Source organism: Lissotriton vulgaris, chromosome 12, assembly GCF_964263255.1.
Source record: "Lissotriton vulgaris chromosome 12, aLisVul1.2, whole genome shotgun sequence".
NCBI classification, from domain to species: domain Eukaryota; kingdom Metazoa; phylum Chordata; class Amphibia; order Caudata; family Salamandridae; genus Lissotriton; species Lissotriton vulgaris.
This window is the reverse complement of record NC_141700.1, coordinates 709,886,523-709,909,612: the sequence shown is the minus strand read 5'-3', so window position 1 is coordinate 709,909,612 and position 23,090 is coordinate 709,886,523. Positions and strand designations below refer to the sequence as shown.

The 23,090-nt window shown below is 41.3% G+C and overlaps 1 pseudogene; it reads right to left on the bottom strand.

The window, feature by feature from the left end:
- The window catches only part of LOC147678067 (vomeronasal type-2 receptor 26-like), a 56,210-nt pseudogene extending 36,343 nt beyond the window's left edge, over positions 1 to 19,867 (bottom strand).
- Between the last annotated feature and the right edge of the window lie 3,223 nt (positions 19,868 to 23,090).

Sequence of the window (23,090 nt, the reverse complement as noted above, 5' to 3'; positions counted from 1 at the left end):
CGTACTCCGCGTGCCAGCTAACTGCACCACACCCCCGGTGGACTGTGAGTAGCCGAGTCACCCCCACGACCCGAAAGCAATCTGAACTGTTCCTCGTGACACCGTACGTGGGGTCACCTTTGTCCCCAGACCTATTGTAGAATTCTTTTATCGTTAATTGGCCTTTTGTTAAAGATTATATAAAGGACACTCTATTTTCATATACGACAGGTGTGGTGTCCTTCTGAAGTGTGTTCAGACATTACTGTACGTTGTCATAAATGCGTAACACTCTCCTCCGAGGATCAGCCTAAGGGCTCTGCCACACTACCGAGGGGGGGTAAACTTCTACCCTCCCCAGAGGAGGCGGGTCCCTGTTTGGACAGAAGTACCTACCTCTGCCAACCAGAGACCGCCAAATCTAACAAGATCCTCACGAGGGCAGAAAGAGTCAGTGCATGCCTACTATGAAACACTTATTCAGATCTTTAGGTAGCATAGCAGAGTGGAAGATCCTGAGAAAGATGGTAGTTGTGTTTCTGCTTTTGCTTTGGCTTTGTGTCCTGAGTTTAGTTCTCAAATTCAAAGCGTGTGCCGGTTAACAAAGATTATTGAAGAAATCCTGAAAATTACCGAATACAGCACTGAATGGATTGATGCGTAGCAAATAATGAAAAAACAGAAGCTGATGGTTTCCCAGAAGAAGCAGTATGATAGAATCTGCTTCTCACCATGTGAATTTGGCAACAACACCGACAAAAGGAACTACCTGTTACTCATTGAACCCAGGCAATTGGATTGTTATGAAAAGACATGTTTGTAGAAGTTGAAGTGAGGAAAGGTGGTGGTGAAACCAGTGAAGACAATGATATAGAAGTCTATGTTGATGAAAGTGAAGATACTGGTGAAGGCACCAGAAGTGGTGTCCAGTTTCAAAGTAAAGATCAGAGTGAAGAGCTGGTATGACGACTAAGTCAAAGGAATGAGTGGCAGCAAGGAGAAGGAGTTCCTGATTCAATCAGTGATAAGCTCCAGTTCAATTGAGAGTCACAAGAACCCCTAAAGGAAGAAAGTAGTTCACAGTGAATCGTGCTACTGATGTTGATCGAAGTTCAAGTCTATCTGTGATAGGAAAAGAGTCACAAGCAAAGACAAAAGTACTGATATAAAAAAGTCACAGAAAAGAACATGCAGCAGAAAACACTGGCAGAGTGAGAGACTAAAGAAAATCAATGAAGAAATTGAAGTATTTGAAGTTGATTCAGACAACAGTGAAAGTGAATCACCAGCTGCTCCAAGACAAACTAGAACGAGAACTCCAAATGAAAAGTATGCTTCACCTGAGTGGGTGAATCTAAATTCAGTATCTGAAAAAGAAACTGAACCAGAGATCTATCGTTCAATAAATCTTTGCCAATACATCTTTGAAGGTGAACCAGAAAATAATTCTGAAGACAAAGAATCGCCTTGAAAAATCCTGAGCCACTGTCAAAGACTAAACAAAAAATGAGAATTTCCAAATAAAATCTAGAAGGAGAAAAAAAAATCTTTGAGAAAATTAACTGAATGAACAAGAACCTGAAAAAAGTGAATATACCCCTTTGAAGTTTGTTTTTGATTACGGTTTTCAGAGAAATAAGAAGAAATTAAGAAACATATATTATTGTTTTGAAGAATATTTTCGATAACTCTGGAATTTCATGATACATTTTAGTTTTTAGTCTTCATAGAAAATGGCATATGGCAAATCTATTAGAATGATTGCCTTTTTAATGATACTTATGTTCTTAGTTGTTTTGTTATTGTGACCCTTTTCTCTGGTGGATGTGAGTCCACAAAGTTCAATTAACTATAGTAAATTATGGACGTAAACATACTGAATTGTTAAATGAGTATGCATTGAAAGTATGGATGTAAAACACTGCTATGTATGCATTTTTCTTCTCTATTCTGCAGGTGAAGGTTCTACATACTTACAACTGTCAATGGCTTAAAGTATATCATGTAATGTGTGTCAGTATTTTTAAAAAGAAGATTTTTGTTTCCTTATCTGTCTGGGCTCAACTTCTCACTGGAAGATCTACTTGAAAATACTAATAAGGGTCTTAGGGCCAGGTATATGACTGAACAATTTGCGAGTCACTAATTGCGTTGCATTTTCGACTCCCAAATTGGGATGCACAACAGTGTCTGAGACACTGTTTGCAATTCCCAATGGGGTCGCAAATTGCATTCCTCGTGCACAATAATGAGGCTGTCGCAATTTGCGACCCCATTGGGAATGGCTGTCACTCCCAGAGAGGGTGGCCTGCTGGGGTCAGCAGAACACCATGGGCCTCATTTATGAGGATGTGTGTCACTTTTGCGCCGCCGGTGCGTCACTTTTCGTGACGCACCAGTGGCGTAAAAAATGTGACTTGTTGCGCCATATTTACAAAGTGATGCATCTAGGTAGATGTGTCACTTTGTAAACCCATGTGCCACATTATACCTGCACCAGGTATAATGTATGCAAGGGGGGCGTATTGACGCAAGGAAGGGTCGTAGAAGTGAGGCAGTGCATTCTATGAGATTTCACTGCGTCACTTTTAGGACGCCGTTGCGTCAAAATCTTGCGCCTGCCTCACAGCAGGCGTAAGACTGACGCAGGCCCTTTCACATGAGGCTTGCCCCAGGTGAAAGGACGCATTGCTGGAGTTATGTCACTTTTGTGACACACTCCAGCAATGCGTCACTTATGCGCTTACAGATACGTCAGAAATACTGACGTATCTGTAACTCCTTGCGACATGATGCGTCATACATTAAATATGACGCATCAGAAATGTCGCAAGGAGTGCGCACTGAGAAGTGACGCATCGCTGCTTTCACGCAGTGATGCGCCATTTCTCATAAATGAGGCCCCATGTCTGGGAGTGTTTTTAAAAGCAGTTTAAAAAGAAAATGAAGCCCCGTTTTCCCTAAAGTAAAACGGGATACATTTAAAAAATAAAAATGAAACTTTTCTGTTAAATTTTTTTAATGGCAGACAGTGGTCTCTGGGAGCCCTGCCTCCCCTTAAAAATACGTGAGACCACTCACAAAGGGGAAGGGGTCCCCATGGGACCCCTTCCCGTTTGCGAGTGCTATACCTTCCTTCTGTGAAGAGTGGTAAACTGCGACTGTTTTGCAACCGCAATTGCGGTCGCAAAACAGTCATACATAGCTTCAGGACCCGCTATTAGGAAGGGACGCCCTTGGAATGCCCCTTCCTAATAACGAGTCGCAAATTCATTTATGACTTGCAAAATAGGAATAATACATGGGCCACACGTTTTTGCTGTCGCAAACTGGTCTAAAACCCATTTGCGCCCGCAAAAAACGTTAGTACATCGTGCCCTAGTTACAAGAGATTGGTCAGATGAAAGAAAGATAAGAGATCAGATAAAAGCTGAAGAAGAATTTAGATTGGGAAATTTGAATCCTTAATTGAGAATGGAGCATGAACGTACAAAGATTGAAAGAATTGGGTATGGTGTTGAAAGTGAATATGAGAAAAGTTATGATGTAAATGATTGGTCTTAAAGAGCCGATTCTGAGAGGGATTTAATATGTGTGTGGTAAGACTTCTGATTCTCATTTGCTGGACAATTGTGTTGGATCTTGTTATGTTGCTTTAGTGTTTCCAAGATTCTATCATGTGAGTGTAGGGAATGATGCAGTTGGTGTGAATGAAGTGAAACAAAAACTTGGACAAATACTACTAGATTTATGAGGAGCTGTTATTCCTCCCCTAGGTGTAGCTGTGAATGATGAGAAATTAGATGTTTGCCTATGTTTGTGGACTAGCTTGCATCTAATGCCACTGGAGCCTGGACTCAAATAAATTCTGAACTAACTGCAATTCGGTCAATGATTGTGTAAAACTGCATAGCGCTAGAAATCCTTCTAGTGAAGGAAGTTAGTGTGTGCAAGGTACAGAGTATAAGTAAATGCTGACCATTGATACCTGATAAGAGCAGGGTTATTAATGTCTATGTACAAAACCTAACTAAATGTTCTAGAGACGTTCAAGCTTTAGAAGTTAACAGCATGGGAGAAATTGTGGGTTCCTCGGTTAATGAGATAGGGAAGATTTTTCACAAGGTTGGTGAATGGATTGTGGAGTAGTCTGAATTACAGAAAGGTTGGAAACACCTGTTATAGAGGGAGTAACAGTGTGACAAAATATCTCACTGCATGTGGGAAATAGCCAGGGTGTTCGCTGGTAGAGAGAACCACACAAGAGCAAATCCAAGTCAAAGAAAAAAATGGTAGTTTAATCCACAGAAATGTGACTCAGACAGATGGGCATACCTGTTAGTCCATGAGAAACAAGCATCTATAAGCAGATTACCTGATGAATCCATCATTCCCAGTATCATTCCAAGTATTGTAAAAAGACATTAAAAGCACAGTAAGCATAACAAGGTGTAGTGGATACTACACTTCTGCACTCCTGTGATGTGAATTAAAACTAAAGACAGTTTCTATACCTGTGCTTATTACACCCGTCTGCTAGGAAGCACCCAAACTGTTCCATTAAAATTATAAGCAAAGGTAAATAGTTTTAAGTATCACATTTTTATTGCAAGCATATGCTGCACTATTAGGCAGTTTTAGGCAGTGACATGCTTTATTTTGTTAGTTTTTGTGGCTTATGTTTTCAATAAATCAAAGAAAAAAGGGGGAGATAAGAGGAAATTCCCTGTGGAGGGCTCATTTTGCTTGCTACCTATTCATAACATAAAAAGGAGCCCTACTCCGTAATTAGTGCTAAACCTTCTACAGGTGAAAAAAGCACAATGATTTGATGTATAACCCTCACCCACCAGTGTTACCCTTTGGTGGCATTTGTCATCATAGGGTTCTTCTCGTCCCACTTCGTAATGGAGCGTGCTGCTAACAGTGGAACACACAGAAGCACTGCGTACCAAATGATGGACAAAATAAGAGTCAAAGGGGCAGATTTATGAAGGACTTGCGCTGCCGGTGCGTCACTTTTTCCCATGTTAAAAATGACGCACCGGCGGCGCAAGGCCTTCATAAATCTGCCCCAAAGTGTTTTTGTTTTAGTTGAGTTAAAGTTACCTGCCTGGAAAGAGAACAATTCTTGATTCCGTCCTCCAGACAATATAACTAAAAAGAGTAGAAAAGTAGAAGGTGTGTGTGGTTTAGATGGTCCTTCCTTTTACCAGGTCGAAATGTTTTAAGCCACCCTTCCCCATTACTATCTCCAGGACCAAGGATCTAACTCCCTGATTCTATTCCTAGTTGACTAGTACAGTGATAGCAGGGTGTAGCGATTTCACACACTCTGCAAGGTCAAGTACACATTACACCTACTTGCTGTTGTATTCTGTCATATCTGTAATATATATAATGAGGAAGATAAACTGCCTTGAACAATGGGGCAATAACGGGACACAGAGCGCTTCTTACAATGAGCTAGGTATGGAACGCTGGACATATTTGCTGTAAAGAAAACACCTTGAAGTGATTAAAGCCCATGTAAGCTAATGAAGATGCTTCATTTAAGGCCTGATTTGGATACCGTGTGGAAAGCCTCGATATTCTGTAGGAGTCTTTCCACCCAACATCCAGGGTTTCCCTCCGACCGCTGTATTATGGTGACGGTGGTCAGAGGGAAACTCACGGTGGGATTCCGCTATTGTTCCGACAGGCTCTCAGAGCCCGTCGGAAGAGGGGTGGAATTGTAATCACTTGAATGATGGCGGAGTCAGCCTCAACTCCATCGTTGGATTACAATGCTGGTTTCCGACAGCCTTTCCATGTCAGCTTTTCAGACATGAAAAGGCTATTGTAAAGTGACTTTGGGGGCCCCTAACAGGGCCTCTTTCCCCCTGTCCCTCCACTATAGGGAGGGGCCTCCTAAATATCCCTGAATCATGTGGCAGGCACTGCATGGTTCACAAACATCCATTGTTCAATGGAAGCTTGTGCTGCGGACCTTTTCCGCCCACCGCACAAGCTTCCTTTGAAAAATTGATGTTCGCGACTGCTATATGGGCAGTCGCATACTAAACCTAAGGGACGGAGCCGCCGATCTAAGGTCAAGCAGTTCAAGACCGTTACGGCCCCCCAACATCATAATGAGTCCCAAAGTGTTTTAAGTGAGCACATTGACTTAGAGCAGTGATGACCCCTGTGATCGAGCACTCAGTAGCAACAAACGCATTCATCATTACAATGTATGGAAGACATTACACACATCAAAGGACTGTTACATACATACAAAAGCAAGGATTTTGCTTAATAGAGCCTCTAACGGCAAGGAAAGCCTGTAGTCACATATGGTGTGAGGACAAAAAGGTAATGCAATCAATATCAGTGAGAAAAGCATTGCCCCACTGTGTGATAATATATTGGCTATGCTGCACTTACTACTCTAAGGTATTGTCTGGCTAAATAACCTGCAGGCACATCAGCGGGTCTGACTGTAACCTTTATCCCCCGTTTTTCCAGTTTTATTTGAGGTAAAAGGAAAAACAGGTGCATTTGCCGCGTGCGAATCGTGTTGCCTGCTGGGTGATGCAAAAATGTGTCCACTCACGCTCTCAAGTTGATGGTGCCCGATAGAGCCATTTCTGGGTTCCCATCGGGTTGCTTGGTATCAAGCAAGAGCAGTGTGTGTAACACACATTCTTGTTACCAAAAGTGCCTGCTTGTGCTAAGGCACTTTTGAAACTTTTTTAAAGTGATTATGATAAAACCATTTAGTTTTTGAAACCTTAACTACGGAACGCATGTTACATGCCAACCTGATACTGTGTACAAATGGTATTTCACCAGGCAACGACAGAGCTCAAAATCAATGTGGCAGATGGAAAGAAGCTGATAATGTGCATGTTTGCCCAAGTGATTGGCCAGTTTCCAGCAGCCCTTTTACAATGAGGAGCACTAGAGGAATATACAAATCATGCCACCCTCCACTCAAAACCAATTCTATCAAAATGCCAATAGCTTAATCTCTCACAAATGCAAGACCTATTGCATTTGCACCCACACACATACAGAGCCACACTCACCGAGCCACACACACCCACAAAGAGCCACACGCACCCACCCACACAGATCCACATGCACCCACCCACACAGACAAAGCCACAGACACACAGACAGAGCCACACACACACAGACAGAGCCACACACACACAGACAGAGCCACACACACACGCACACAGAGCCACACACACACAGACAGAGCCACACACACACACACACACACACACACACACAGAGCCGCACACCCACACAGACCCCCATACACACACACAGCCACACACAGAGCCACACACACACAGAGAGCCACACACACACACACACACAGAGCCACACACACACAGAGCCACACACACACAGAGCCACACAGAGAGCCACACACACACACAGAGCCACACACACAGAGCCACACACACACACACACACACATAGAGCCACAAACACACACAGAGCCACACACAGACAGAAAGCCACACACACAGCCACACACACACACACACACTCAGAGCCACACACACACACACACACAGAGCCACACACACACACACACACAGAGCCACACACACACACAGCCACACACACACACACACACACAGAGCCACACAGAGCCACACACACACACACACACACACATAGAGCCACAAACACACACAGAGCCACACACAGACAGAAAGCCACACACACAGCCACACACACACACACACTCAGAGCCACACACACACACACACAAAGCCACACACACACACACACACAGAGCCACACACACACACAGCCACACACACACACACACACACAGAGCCACACACACAGAGAGCCACGCAGAGAGCCACACACACAGAGAGCCACACACACAGAGCCACACACACACACAGAGCCACACACACACACACAGAGCCACACACAGACAGAAAGCCACACACATGCACACAGAGCCACACACACACACACAGAGCCACACACACACACAGAGATGTGGGCAGTAAGAAGTATGCTAATCTCGCTAGTTTTATGTAGCTCCCCTTTTGGATAGGGACATCACGTGACAATTTTGCCTGCTTGTTTGGGCTTTGACCCTTGCTGTTACTGACCCTTGCTGTTGCTGAAGCCATCAGCGCGATAGAAAACTTTGGCGCCTTATTCCTCCTTCAAGCGCTACTCCTCGCCGGACCCGCTTCGCGGGTCCCGCTTCGCGGCGCAATTATTAACTTGTGTGCGCTGGAGAGCAGAATTCTTCAAAGACTGTTGTGGGCGATCTGTAAAGCAGGGCTGCGAGCGCGTCGCCACAGGACTCCGATTCCCAGGAGTCACTGGAGCTGACCTGACCCGAGTCACCTGGGCCGCTCTCCCTGTTTGCCACGCCCCCCTCTAATACTCCCTCTCATAAAGCTCACAGCATCCTCGCAGCGCGGGAGCGTCCCGGGAGAAGCCCGGGACAAGGGCGGGACCGTCTGTGGCCGTCAGGGGCTGCAGGAGGCTGGGCTGGGCCACCCTTCTGACATTTGGACATCCGGACCCGTGGTATTGTTGTTAAACATTGGATTCAGCCCTTTGTAGGATCCATACTATCGTTACCTACACTACATATGTTTACTTTTGTAAAATTTGGTTTGTTGTTAAATTGTTAATTCTTACACTTTAAGGGTTCTATCTATATTTTTAAACCACTCCATACACTGAGGATGTCTTCGTCTGATTCGAACCTTTTACCAAGTAGTGTTGGGGTATCTATTCTTGGAATGTCTGACAAAATATCGAAATTCACAATATCGACGTGCAAAAATATCGGAACAAATATATCGAAATCAAAAATATCGGCTTCCTATACTTAACTAGATATATACACAAATATCGATTTTTTAATATCGATATACAAAAACATTGTTTACTTTGATATCGACTACATTAACATCGGAAAACAAAAATATCGCTTTCTACAAAAAATAATGACATTAACTATAATATCGACTTCAAAAATATCGTGCACATCAATATCGGATTATAACCTATATCGACTTTTTATATGCATCTGTTAGCATAATTAATTAACGTTTTATATGTTTTCACATCTAAATAAACACACAATACTTACATTAATACTATAGACACACTATTAATTCATCAAAAATATCCTATTGGTATAATTATATCACCTACACATATAAAAATATTCTATGCTAGTTTGTATAATTTTATAATAAAAAAAATTTCACTTCTATTACAAAGTAATCACAACTGAAATTCAAATATACTAACTAACCAATCACAACCCTAATTTTTTAATGAACCAATAGCAAAGTAATTACTACTGACACTCCCCTATATAAACAATTAAAATCTAAGCACAAACTACTTGCCAAAAGTCACTGAAGGAGATTCATCTCTATCCGAATTGCTGCACAACAACTAGAAGAACCAGACTATCAAACTACTATTACATCTTCTAAGTAAGTAAATAAAATAGAAACGGCATTATTTGCTACTACTACTTACTTACCTGCTAAATACCCAGTGCCCCTTTGCTATTCAGACTACTGAACATGCTAAATAATTATATAAAACTATTTTTTTTAGATACTACGACTACTGAATATTCTACTCAAAATAACTGTGAACAAAGCATAGGAATACAGATTCTAAAAACTATGTAAGTAATTTCATAATGTTTCATTATGTGCACATAAATCTAAACACACAGAAATAATGACTTTTGCCCCACATATTTCTTTTTTTCTGTAGATTCTACTACTGAAAACTGCACTACTAATGAACTAAGGACATCAGTACTATTTCTACAATACATTTTACTAAGTAAGTAAATAAAATAGAAACTGCATTATTTGCTACTACTACTTAATTACCTGCTAAATACCCAGTGCCCCTTTGCTATTCATACTACTTAACATGCTAAATAATTATATAAAACTATTTTTTTTAGATACTACGACTACTGAATATTCTTCTCAAAATAACTGTGAACAAAGCATAGGAATACAGATTCTAATAACTATGTAAGTAATTTCACATTGTTTCATTATGTGCACATAAATCTAAACACACAGAAATAATGACTTTTGCCCCACATATTTCTTTTTTTCTGTAGATTCTACTACTGAAAACTGCACTACTAATGAACTAAGGACATCAGTACTATTTCTACAATACATTTTACTAAGTAAGTATTATGCAACTGAAATAAATGTGGAAAAACCATACAAACATTTAGAACTGTTCTAATTATTTTCTATTATATATTGTTTACTTACAGAGCAAACACGACGAATAGATATACAGACATAATACAGAACTCCACATTCTGAATAATACAGATACTAATCACAAAGTAAGTATATTAAAGAACGTAATTACCAGATAATGTATTAAAAAACGTACCAACATGGTGATTATTCTAACACATATGTTCCATTTTTTTTTAAGATAACACTACAAACTACTCTCCAGAAGCTGAAGAAACAACTATACTGCCAAATACCAACCTTAAAAAATATGTAAGTATCTTCACAATGTGAATCATGAAGATACACTTTTGTAGTAGAAATGAGCTCTAACATTGCAAATGTACCGAAACATTAATTAATAATATACTACTTTCATGTTTTTCATAACAGCTACAACAACATCACAAACAATTATCCCCAACTAAAGAAGCAAGCAACTCCTAATTTTCCTGTAAATTCTAAAACACGTAAGTATAAACATTCCTACTTATCACTAAAATTGATTATTTATCACATTTAATTTGATATACAAAGTACAAAATGACCGAAGGAGCCGAATTTGTGACCAGCCAGAAAGGAAAACTATTACTATGCTACATGGGTTACACGTATACACAAGAAAAGCAATATGGCATGAAAGTTAATTGGAAATGTTGTAAATATTATTCTAACAAGTGCTATGGAAGAGCAACAACTAGAGAAGCTACAGTACTGTACACTAGGGAACACAATCATCCACCTAATGTTACTGAAATAGAAGTTAGAACAGCTTTGGAAAATATAAAAGAAGCTAGTACAGGTTTCCAAAAGCAAACAAATGTCATTTTAAAAGAAGCCATTCCTAAAATCCCCAAAACAGCCACAACCCAAATGCCAAATATCCTCTCCTTAAAAAGAACTATAGCACGAACTAAAAAAGCTACTACTGCTACAACACCATCTCCCAGAACATATCAGGATATAAATTTAACTGCAAACCAAATAATAACTTTAAATAAACAACCATTTATAGTTTACGACAACGAAAACAATGACAAAAGGCTTATAATTTTTGGTACCAATATGAATTTAGTTAAACTGCAGCAAAGCCAATATTGGATGATGGATGGAACATTTAACATCTGTCCCAAACCATTTTTCCAATTATACACAATACATGGCCTCTACCACAACTGCAACATCCCTTTGCTATATGCACTATTGCCAAACAAAAATAATTCCACATATATGGAATCATTAAATATAATAAAACAAAAAACTAATGATTTTTCTCCAGAAAAAATCATTCTTGATTTTGAGCATGCAATGCTCTCAACTATCCTAAAAATCCACCCCCATACCTGCATTCAAGGCTGCTATTATCATTTCAACCAGTGTTTATGGAGACACCTTCAAAAAACTACCCTAAGTGTCGAATATGCTACAAACTCATCTTTTGCTTTCCAAATCAAAAAACTCATTGCACTTGCTTATGTCCCTGAAACAGATGTAGCTGAACACTACAACATTATTATAGACAGCCCATTCTACAAACAAAATGAAGCTAAATTAAGTCCATTTCTCGATTACTTTGAAGACACCTGGGTAGGCAGACTCCACAGATCTGGCCACAGACGAAATCCAAAATTCCTCATACCCTGGTGGAACGTTTACAAAAGTACCCTTAACGGAGAATCAAAAACTAACAATGCAGTGGAAGGCTGGCATAATGCATTTGTACAATCAACTGGCAGAACCAAACCTACTCTAGAAAATTTCATTAAATGCCTACAGAAAGAACAGAGCTACCAAGAATTTAGAATGGACCAATCTGTTACTGAACTTGTCCCTAAAACATCTAAGCAAAATAAACAAATGCACAAGTACCTGGAAGAACAAGTAAAACTTTACCCTAGTACAAAAGGCATAGAATACCTAAACATCATAGCCAAAACACTACTGTAATTAATTCCCAAAACGTTATAAAACACTAAAACTATCACCTAAGTATGCAAAAATATGTAACGTGAGCTTCTAAAGTATTTAATGTATGCAATATATAGAGATATTATTATAAAATATGCACACATTAAAACTAAATAACAAGTAAAAAACAATTCCATAATAAAAATAACATTACCCACCCACACAAAATTAGAAAGCAAGGACTTACCAATTATGTTGTCAATCCAATAACGTCCTTCTCCACCAAAGTAATCCAGGTAGTGCAAAATTAACCCAAAAAAAATGTAAAAATACAACTGTTCCAAAATTAAGAAATCCACGTTGTCCAGAGCCATCGAATAACCATAAAAAACCAGAAAAAGTTGAAAAATAGAAAGAATCGCTCCTGGAAACCCGAAAAATGTAAAGAAGTGTTTGTAAAGCAGTGTTGAATTAAACAAACAAACACTTCCTTTAAAAAAAAACGGAACTTCCGATGTAGCGTACACCTATGACAAAAACATAGAAAACAGACATTCCCCCCCACATTAATTAGCTAGTAATTAGGTACAAACATATTAACATTGATGATTTCACTTGTAGATATACCCTAAAAGACTAAAATTCACTCTATAAATAAAGAGTTAACGAACTAACACTACGTGTATATACCATAAGTAATTATCTGTTTTCGAAATCTAAAACATAACTCCCTCACATTCAACAACACTAAATATAAGGTCACTAGTCTCAAAACATCATAAAAATACACATAAAACATATAAAATCAACCTTACCTGAAGCGACGTGAAGTGTCTCCCAACCGCGATCAGCCCTTCTTCCAAATAACCCAAAACAACCTAACCCGGTTACAAAATAAAGCACCCAAATGCAATAAAATAGTCCCAAGTATAAAATATAATATCTATACTTAACTAAATAGGGAAAAATAAACATTAAGTTTCTATTATTGTAAAAAAATATTTACTTTAATCCTACAATGATTTCATTACCAAATATGTAAATGAATGTAATAAATAAATATTATGAAAACAATAATGTTTATGTTAACAATGTCTAGAAATATAACTACATTGTCACAAATTATAATAATTTAAAAATGTGTTAAAAATGTGTGACTTATATTATAAATATTTGATCTTTACAAATGAAGCAGAAAAAATCTTAATAGAAAAATACTTGTGATATTTCTACATTTGTTTCTGAAATTACAATATGTAAAAGAGATAATAAAGAATTTTCATTTTTGTTCAAAAATTTACAAAATAATAATGCTTCTGTATAGTTGGTTATCATTGTGTTTATAAAATATGTTTTTAAAACCAAATGTAATAAAAAAAAATTGTTATGAAATAACCTTTTATTTGTGAAACATAAATAAAAAAAATGTTTCTACAATCATGTTGAACTATTTGTATCATTATCTTACTATAAAGTAACAATCTTATTAGAAGTTTTGCACTGTATATTAAATGTGAGTATATGTTGCACTCTAATAATGTAATTATTCATATACCAAATCCAGTGTACATTAAATTAGAGTAGGTGCTGGACACTAATTGTATAATAATTAATATTCCTACTCCAGTCTACATTAAATTGTAGTAGGTGCTGGACACTAATTAATTATTAAATAATATTCCAACTCCAGTCTACATTAAATTAGAGTAGGTGTAATTAAATATTTTTGTAATTTCCTTTAATTGATTGAATTTAAATTAATTTTATTTTTACCCTGTACGACTGTACCCAAAAAAACCAAAACTGACCCTGAGCCCTACAAATACCCCTTTACCCAAAAACAGAAAACTGACCCTGAACCCAAGAAATACCCCTTTACCCAAAAACTGAAAACTGACCCTGAACCCTAAAAATACCTCTTTACCCAAAAACTGAAAACTGACCCTGAACCCAAGAAATCCCCCTTTACCCAAAAACTGAAAACTGACCCTGAACCCTAAAAATACCCCTTTACCCAAAAACTGAAAACTGACCCAGAACCCAAAAAATACCCCTTTACCCAAAAACTGAAAACTGACCCTGAACCCAACAAATACCCCTTTACCCAAAAACTGAAAACTGACCCTGAACCCTAAAAATAACCCTTTACCCAAAAACTGAAAACTGACCCTGAACCCAATAAATACCCCTTTACCCAAAAACTGAAAACTGACCCTGAACCCTAAAAATACCCCTTTACCCAAAAACTAAAAACTGACCCAGAACAAAATAAATACCCCTTTACCCAAAAACTGAAAACTGACCCTGAACCCCAAAAATACCCCTTTACCCAAAAAACTGAAAACTGACCCAGAACCCAAAACATACCCCTTGACCCAAAAACTGAAAACTGACCCTGAACCCAACAAATACCCCTTTACCCAAAAACTGAAAACTGACCCTGAACCCTAAAAATACCCCTTTACCCAAAAACTAAAAACTGACCCAGAACAAAATAAATACCCCTTTACCCAAAAACTGAAAACTGACCCTGAACCCAAAAAATACCCCTTTACCCAAAAACTGAAAACTGACCCAGAACACAAAACATACCCCTTGACCCAAAAACTAAAAACTGACCCTGAACCCAAGAAATACCCCTTTGCCCAAAAACTGAAAACTGACCCAGAACCCTAAAAAAACTCCTTTACCCAAAATTAATTATTATTATTTAATTACCAATTAATTATTAATTAACAATAAAGTAAATATATTAGCACATTAGCTGTAATGAATTAATTTTAATAATTAATATTATTTTTTCCAAATTAATTAACAAAAAAAATAAAATATAAATTTAACAAAAATTAACCTAATTAATATAATTAACTAATTAATATTAATTAATTACCAATTAATTATTAATTAAAAATATGTACTATATGATATTAATTAATTAACTAATTAATTTTAATTAATTACCAATTATTTATAAATTAGAAATATTTACTAACATATATTAATTAATTAATTATTATTAAATTACTTCCCACCCTTATCCCCTATAAACCCAATAACCCGCTCCTAAAACTAGATATCTATTAATATTTTTTTATATTATTTATTTTTAAAAAAATGTAATTTAAATATTTATTTATATTTTTTATTATTTTAGGTTTTTTTACATACATTTTAATACACTCCCCACCCTTATCCCCTATAAACCCAATTTCCCGATCCTAAACCTAGATATGTTTTTTAAAAAAAAAATGTATTTAACATATTTAATTTTTTTTAAGATAGACCTTTTTAACAAAATGTTATGTACAATTATTTTATTTTTTCCTATACTATTGATTTTTTCCATTAATACACAATATTTTGTATTGTCGATATTTTGTCAAACGATATTATTGTTTTCGATATTTATACTTACTTACCTATTACAATATTTTTGCATCCGATATTTTTGCTTCCCAATATTTTTGACCTTCAATATTTTTTCTTCGATATTTTGTCTTTACGATATTTTATTTTCGATATTTTGTCTGATTACCCTATTCTTGGCCCATTGGATAAATACTTTGCTAGAGCCAAAAGAGAGATCGATAGAGAGATCACGCTGGCCGAGAAACGGGCTGAGCGCCGTTTCTCAATTGAACTCCTTAAAAAACAGCCACTTCCTGCCCTACAGAAGGTTGAAACATGCACCTTATCGGATATTACTACACACAAAGAAACTGATACCGACCTATTCAGCACAGAAAATATCCCATTATTATTTCAAGATATTCAATCAGTCTCAGATGATATGGTAGTTATTCCTGATTCCAATACCATTGAACAAATTGAAATATCTAATTCTCTAATTGACCTAAGTACACCTTTACTTATTGATGTGGCCCCCCTTCATAATATAAATGTACCTTCCCCCGTGTTTACACCAATAGGAGCAGAGTTTCACTCGGCTATAGTAACTGGAAAAAAGTCCAAAAAACCTCCTACTAAGGGAATTAAATGCGTATTTCGTTCTCCGCCAAGAAAGAGAAGAAGAAAGGGGGGGTTAGAAAGGGGGACAGAATTCTACCTATGGCTACAAGTAATATGTACCCTCCACACAAGATATCTAAAGAAGCAGGGAAGGAAGACTTAATAGGGCATTCAATTGTAAACTCGAAATCTGACCTTAATAAAGGGCTACTAGAGGATATTGAATGTCTGCTAAAAGCCCTCATACTTCCACTCACTGAAAGAGTTAAAAGGTTGGGGGAGAAAATGGATCAGATCTTGCTAGAGCGTAATGCGACAGAGTATTCAAAACCCAATAACCAATGCAAAACGCGTTCTGTAGTCAAACAGCATACTAATAACCCACCCAGGCAACAAACAGCTACAACCATACCAAAAAATATGCCAGTTGTAACAAACTGCAATGAATTAGTGGGCACTAAAACTGTTACAGCTATTGAAGCAACAAGAAAAGAAAAGTTCCACTCAGGTATTTCGAAAAGTGGCCATACCAAAAATGACCCCTCTAGTAAGGCTACTTACACAACTAGATTAAAAACCAACCATAGAAATGTAGCAGACTTGCCCCCGGAATCGTCAAATTATGTCATCATTCTTACAGGCGTCCCGGTTGTGCCAGTTGGAAACATAGAACATAACTCTAGCCTTAAAAATAAAGTTATCCACTGGCTGCGCAAGAATAGACAGCTCCCTTTGCATCTAAATGGAGATATAGTCTCAGTGAGACGGTGCAACTGGGTGGGCTTACGACCTAAGGACATCGAAGGGGATGTGATAATAGTAAACTTTAAGGACCACAGACTGGTCACATATATTAGTGACTGGTTCCCAGGGAGAAGTGAGGGAGGAATATCAACGCGGAACTTGAGCTATTTTTACCCAGAAGCTCTAATGATGCCCATAAACAATCCACCAATGTTGTCCTCAAATTATCCTCCAATAATGCACAGATTTGATGCACCATACCGATCAAATCAAATTTCGAACCCTGCTGTCCCTAGATATCACAGCAAAAATGTCACCCCTTTTTTCCCACCCATGTATCCAAACTTACACCGACCATTGCTTGACAATAATTATCACCCCATTAATCCAAGGGAATATTGGAATATACCGTTACATAATCTATTCCATCCTTTATCCGGCATGGATGAAAATGAATGACTCATTGCACCTTGCTTAAAGGAGAAATTTGCTTGTGGGTACATGTCTAACTGTCATTCCTTAGTAGAGGCAGGTAAACCTGATCTAGGGAAGGTCAGCGTAGTCAATACGAGTGTTGTATCGATAAGGGAAGTTACCCCAAACGAGAGAAGCATAGGTAATAGTGACGACCCTGGTCGAGTTAAACCTGCCAGTTTACTGGAGGAGCTTAGCGTAACTAAAAAGCATCACAGAACCATTATAGGGAAAGATATTTTGGGGGGAGGTTTTGCTGAAACCACCATAAACAGTGTGACGTGTGACAACCAAGGATTAAATAATAGCCCCCGAGAAAAATGATCTATTATATTTTGGTTCAGAAGAGTGCAACAAAACTGTGTCGCAAACCCATTCGCACAGCATCAGAAAAATGTGTTGCCAACTTTTCAATTGTAAATTCATTTTATTTAGAAGTTTTCATAATTTATCCATCTTGACCTTATCAATCATGAAGAAGCTGTCCAAATATCCATAAGCTTCACACAAAATAATTGTGCCCATCCAGGCCTCTTATTACATTGCGTCAGGATATTTTAAATTCATGAATGGCAGCAAAAGAATTATTCCCAATGCATTTCAAGCACCTTTCTTGCTCTTCGTCAGGGGAGCTGTTTTAATAAAATGAAACCCACGTTAGTCCTCCAGTTTTCTACTCCGACATATCTATCTGACCTTGCAGGCTATAAACATAACCTGCATTCTCTGCCCTTTTAAATAAATGAACAATTTACACTTAAATTAACCCACAATACCTGTCTGCCAAAGTGCAAAGTTTACTGAACACAGTAACCTCCCCCTCTCCAACCTCTTTGTCAAACCTGCCAAACTTACACCTGCGTTTACATAAACAGTACACATCCCCAGCGACTTAAACATGTTTTAAATATCTCAAAAACATAAGTACATTCCCATCTTATTTAAATAAACAGAAATACCCTCCCTCATGTAGTGCCTTCAAAGTTAACTGCTTCAGGACGCTGATCGTTTCTATTCAATACCATCTTTCTGCTCAATCTTCCCTATAGTCATTGCGCGATATTTAAACATTTGCTTCTGCGCAGATCGCAACTATGACGTGACCTCCTTCACCTTCAGCTGCACCCAATCCTAAAAGAACAGTCCTTTAACCCACATCTTTCCGCCCTGTGTTTCCCGCTCTCCACTCACTACTTCATTTCCCACAATCCTTTGTGAAACAGAAATAAATACCAACTGAACCTTTAAATAACGTGTGTAAAATACAATCACCATAAAAAACGTCAAAAATGTAACATATATAATGAGTTACTAACAAATTAAAAATTGGTTCGTGATGCATATTCATTATATTTGAAATAATCTTGCAAGTGTCCGTATAATTACAATGTACTGTTTGCAGTATCGAAGCCTCATAAAAGCACAAGCAGGAAGAGAATCGCCCAGGCCCCGGATGCAGACCCTTGTGCTCTGGGACTTGCACTCCCGCCCGACGCGGGGCACGCCGGGGCGTGAAGTCCAGCACCGGGCCCGGCGGACGGGGATGGGGATGTAGAGGGGCACCGGAGGACCTAACCGAAGGGCTTGGAGCACATGTAACGCGGCTGCAGTCAGCTGACCCTCATTTGCAGCGTTCCACCTCCATTATGGATTTCTGTGAAAAAAATACAAAAACGTTGCCCCTATGCACAATTTCATGCCTATACTTTTATACCTTAACAAGAGCTCGAGCGCTCGCCATTTGCTCTAAGCCCCGCCCTTTTCAGACTGGGGGGGGGGTGTTTTTTCCTGAAGATAGAAAGGACAGCATAAAACACGCCCCTCAATCCGAAATGGACGGGGCTTAAAGTGACGGACACAGCTCTTCTCCAATGGCTGGTCGCCGTTTAGGAAGCCAGCCTATGGAGAAGAGCTAGCTCGTTTACCAGCTCGTTTACCTCCCTACTAGAAGACATAAGATCTCACCAGCGAGACTGCGCATGCGCAGCCTACTCTAGCCGAGACCTAAAAATGTATGTTTCGCTTTTCCAAGCTAAAAATGAAGTAGGGCCTACTGACGATACTGCCAACTCTGATCAATGCCGTGGGCCTACTCCAATTAAACACTACACAATGATGCAAACCACTTAGAATCAGTTTCCAGCGGAGACAATTGTTTCAGCTTGTGATTGTTTAAAATGCCAGTTCTAGGGATCCTGCAAAAACCCACCATCTTGGGTTCCTCTTGTGTTTCTCTAAACAGACTATTTCCAAGTTTGAAAAACAGCCACCCTTCTAAGATTACTTTAAGCTGTGGATTCCTTATAAAACACCACTCAGGAAAATATCTCTATTACAGGAAGGATTTGGAGAATGCACAGAGACATAATTCTGGCCCCTGAGTGGGCCCCACTGAACTCACTGGTCTGATTGGAAATCTCCCCTTCAGAGCATGGGATGCAGTCGTAGCAGCAGACTCCTTGGCCTTCTCGAGTTGATTTTCTGAATCCAACTGTGCACATTTCACTGCAGGAGGACTGAGGGATCTGGGAGAACAGAAAAACATCACTTTAAACAACATGTTCATGTACAGTTAAATTTGAATCAGACTTACACAGTTTCTTCTGCTGAAACCATGATAATAGTTAATGTTGCATCTTTAATTTTTAAATAGAAACAAGCTTGTTGGACAGGCCCCATGAAGGGCTCGCTCCCTCCCCGCATGACAGGGCCCGGACACCGGCTCTCCAGGTGCTACCCACAGAAGCAACCTGCAACCTGTCCCCTATGGGACGCCTGCTCCCGGATATCTCTGTATCACTGGCCCGGGCCACCGTCAGCACCATTGCCCGGCCCAGCCGCCATCTTGGACACTGCACCACGAGGCCGCGTGGCCTCAGCTCGACCCCAACCCTGGGCCTGGCCCGGCCCCGACATCCCGGCACCACCATCCACCCAGGAGGTGAACGGACCACTTGGCAGGTCAATGGGAGAAAGAAGTGTCGATGGCTCTCCCCCGCCAGGTGCCGATCGCCCCCAGCCTCCCCGGGCGCTGGCTCCACCCCCCTGCTGGGTGTCTGGACTCCCTCATCCCGGACCTCCCGACCTCCAAGTGCGAGGGTCCGGACATCAAAGGGCGCCAGACCTATAACTGGGGCAGCTCCAGAGCAGGAAGGCAGTTGTATCCTGGAGTCGAGAGACACCGTGAAGAACTCATCCTTGACGGACTGCTGGCGCTGCCGCAGCCCTGCCTTGTGAACTGCCGTCCTGCCTGCTGGCGCTGCCGCGGCCTTCTGCAACCTTCATCCTCGTGGGACCTGCTGGCGCTGCCGCGGCCTTTTGCAACCTTCATCCTCGTGGGGACCTGCTGGCGCTGCCGCGGCCTCTTGCAACTACCATCTTCGTCGGGACCTGCTGGCGCTGCCGCGGACCGTTGCTACCTACGACCACCTTGGGACCTGCTGGCGCTGCCGCGGCCCGATCTCCCCGAACGCAGAGCTCGAGGATTGTGAGCTACCCATCGATTCATCTCAATACCAGATTGGTAACAAAGACTGTCCCGCTACCCCCTTTCCCTTCCAGAGACTAGAATTGAGAGGATCCTCGTGTCCTGATCTCATTGTACCGTACCACCTTACTTCAAGAATTGCATATAAAGAACGTTAACCTTATCCTTGTGTGGTGTCCATCTGTGGGGGGGAAGTTACTTGTCTGTACGATCGCTGGAGACGGCCCTCACCGGAGGCCTCTCCCCTTGTCCTCGGCCGACCCTCCAGGTCCCCGTCTAACATTGGTGGGCAGCGGCGCGATCCGAACCAACGCGTAATCGTACAGAAAGTAACTCACCCCACGACTGAACCACAATGACGACCAAAGAGAGCGGATCTACAGAGAAATTCCAAATGGAAAAACTAGAAGAGTACAGCCATCGAGAGCTAAAACAATTTTGTATGGAACTAGGCATTGCTACCACCGGTCTGAGCACGAAAGATGACTTTAAACACGCCCTAGAATCTTGGGCAGAAACAAATGCCGCCAGACCCCGGGACCAAAACATCGAAGCACCAGAGGCAAGCACCACTCCGACCGAAGAAAGGAGAGCGGGTCTCTCCCGGGAAGAGATCCAAGAACGAGAAAAAAGCAGACTACACGAATTAGAGTTGGCACGGCTCAAGTTGGACGGAGAGCTGAAACTGGCGGAACAAAAGATAAACTTAGAACACTTACGGCTCCGAGAAGAGCGGGAAGAAAAGCAAAGACAGAGAGAACTCGAAGAAAAAAGATTGCAATACGAACACGAGCGCAAGCTAGCAGAGATAGAAATGCGGAAACAGAACAAAGACCTAGGGGTGCCCGAGCAACCGCGCACCCCAGGAGCTACAGAACCAGAGGTCCACATCCCCAAAGATGTCGTCCGAAAATATTATCGGAACGACGACATACAACAGTGGTTCAAGGCCTACGAGATCGCCATGACCTCCCACCGGATCGATCGAAGTGACTGGGGAGCCGGTCTATGGGGGAGGTTCGTCAATGAAGGCCGCGATGCCCTGCTACAGCTCCCGGACCATCAAATGACGTCCTATGACCACATGAAGGCCGCCCTCCTCACTCGATATGGGCTTACGCCCGAAATGTACCGCCAGAGGTTCCGTGACTGCACCCGGATCCCGGGTACAACTTGGGTAGAATATGTGAACTATTTCAGCCGAGCCTTCGAGGGATGGATCAAGGGTAGCCACGTAACAACCTACGAGCAGCTCTTCAACCTCATTGTGTGGGAGCACCTCTCCAACAACTGCTTCGTCGAGCTCAGGCAGCACCTCCTCGACAGTAAATTGACTGAACCACGGCAGCTCGCCGCTGAGGCTGACCGATGGGAAAGCACCCGAGTGGCCCGGAGTGGGCCAAACGAGCAGAACAGAACCAACCAAGGTCATCATCGTCCCCGAGGAGGAGGAGGAGGCCAGGGCCGGGGCAGAGACGCCGTCCCGGCCGCTCCCGCTAACAACACCCCGCCCCCGGCCGGCCGGGGCAATCCCCCAATGCGCCCAGGGTTCCGAGCCAATGTTACTTGCCACCGATGCCAGCGAGTCGGCCACTATGCCAGTGACCCGAACTGCCCAAAGAACCAGACTCCCGGGCCCCGCCAGGTAGCTGCCGCCGCCCTAGGAGAAGAACAAATCTCCGAAGAGCATGAAGAATACGAGCAGGAGCAACCCGAGTGGGAACCTGCCGCCATGGTCCTGGCTTGCCTAGGGGGAAGAGACATGATCCCGCGGGCTCCCCTACCCGCCAACACCAGGAAATACAGCCAGTGGGTGAACATAAATGGGCGCAAGGCCGAAGCCCTGCGTGACACGGGGGCCAGTGTGACGGCCGTCCGCTGTCACCTGGTGACCCCAGAACAAATCCTGCCAAACGCTCTTTGCCCCGTCCGATCGGCCGACAATTCTGAGAGCCTGTGTCGGATGGCCTGCGTCCCCTTCGAATGGGGGGGAGTGTCCGGTATGCTGAAAGTGACTGTCCGTGATGATGCCCCCGTGGACTGCCTCCTGGGAAACGATCTCGAGAGTTCCCCGTGGGCGGCCGTTGAAAGAAGAGAGCACCTGGGGATGTTGGGTCTCCCGGACTGGACGTGCGTAACAACCCGGTCCATGGCCGCCCGCACCATCCCCAGACCTGAAGAACCCGAATGGCCAGCACCTCCTCCCCCGATCGCTCCAGCGGAAGACACCGTCCATACCGACCCCCCGGAACAAA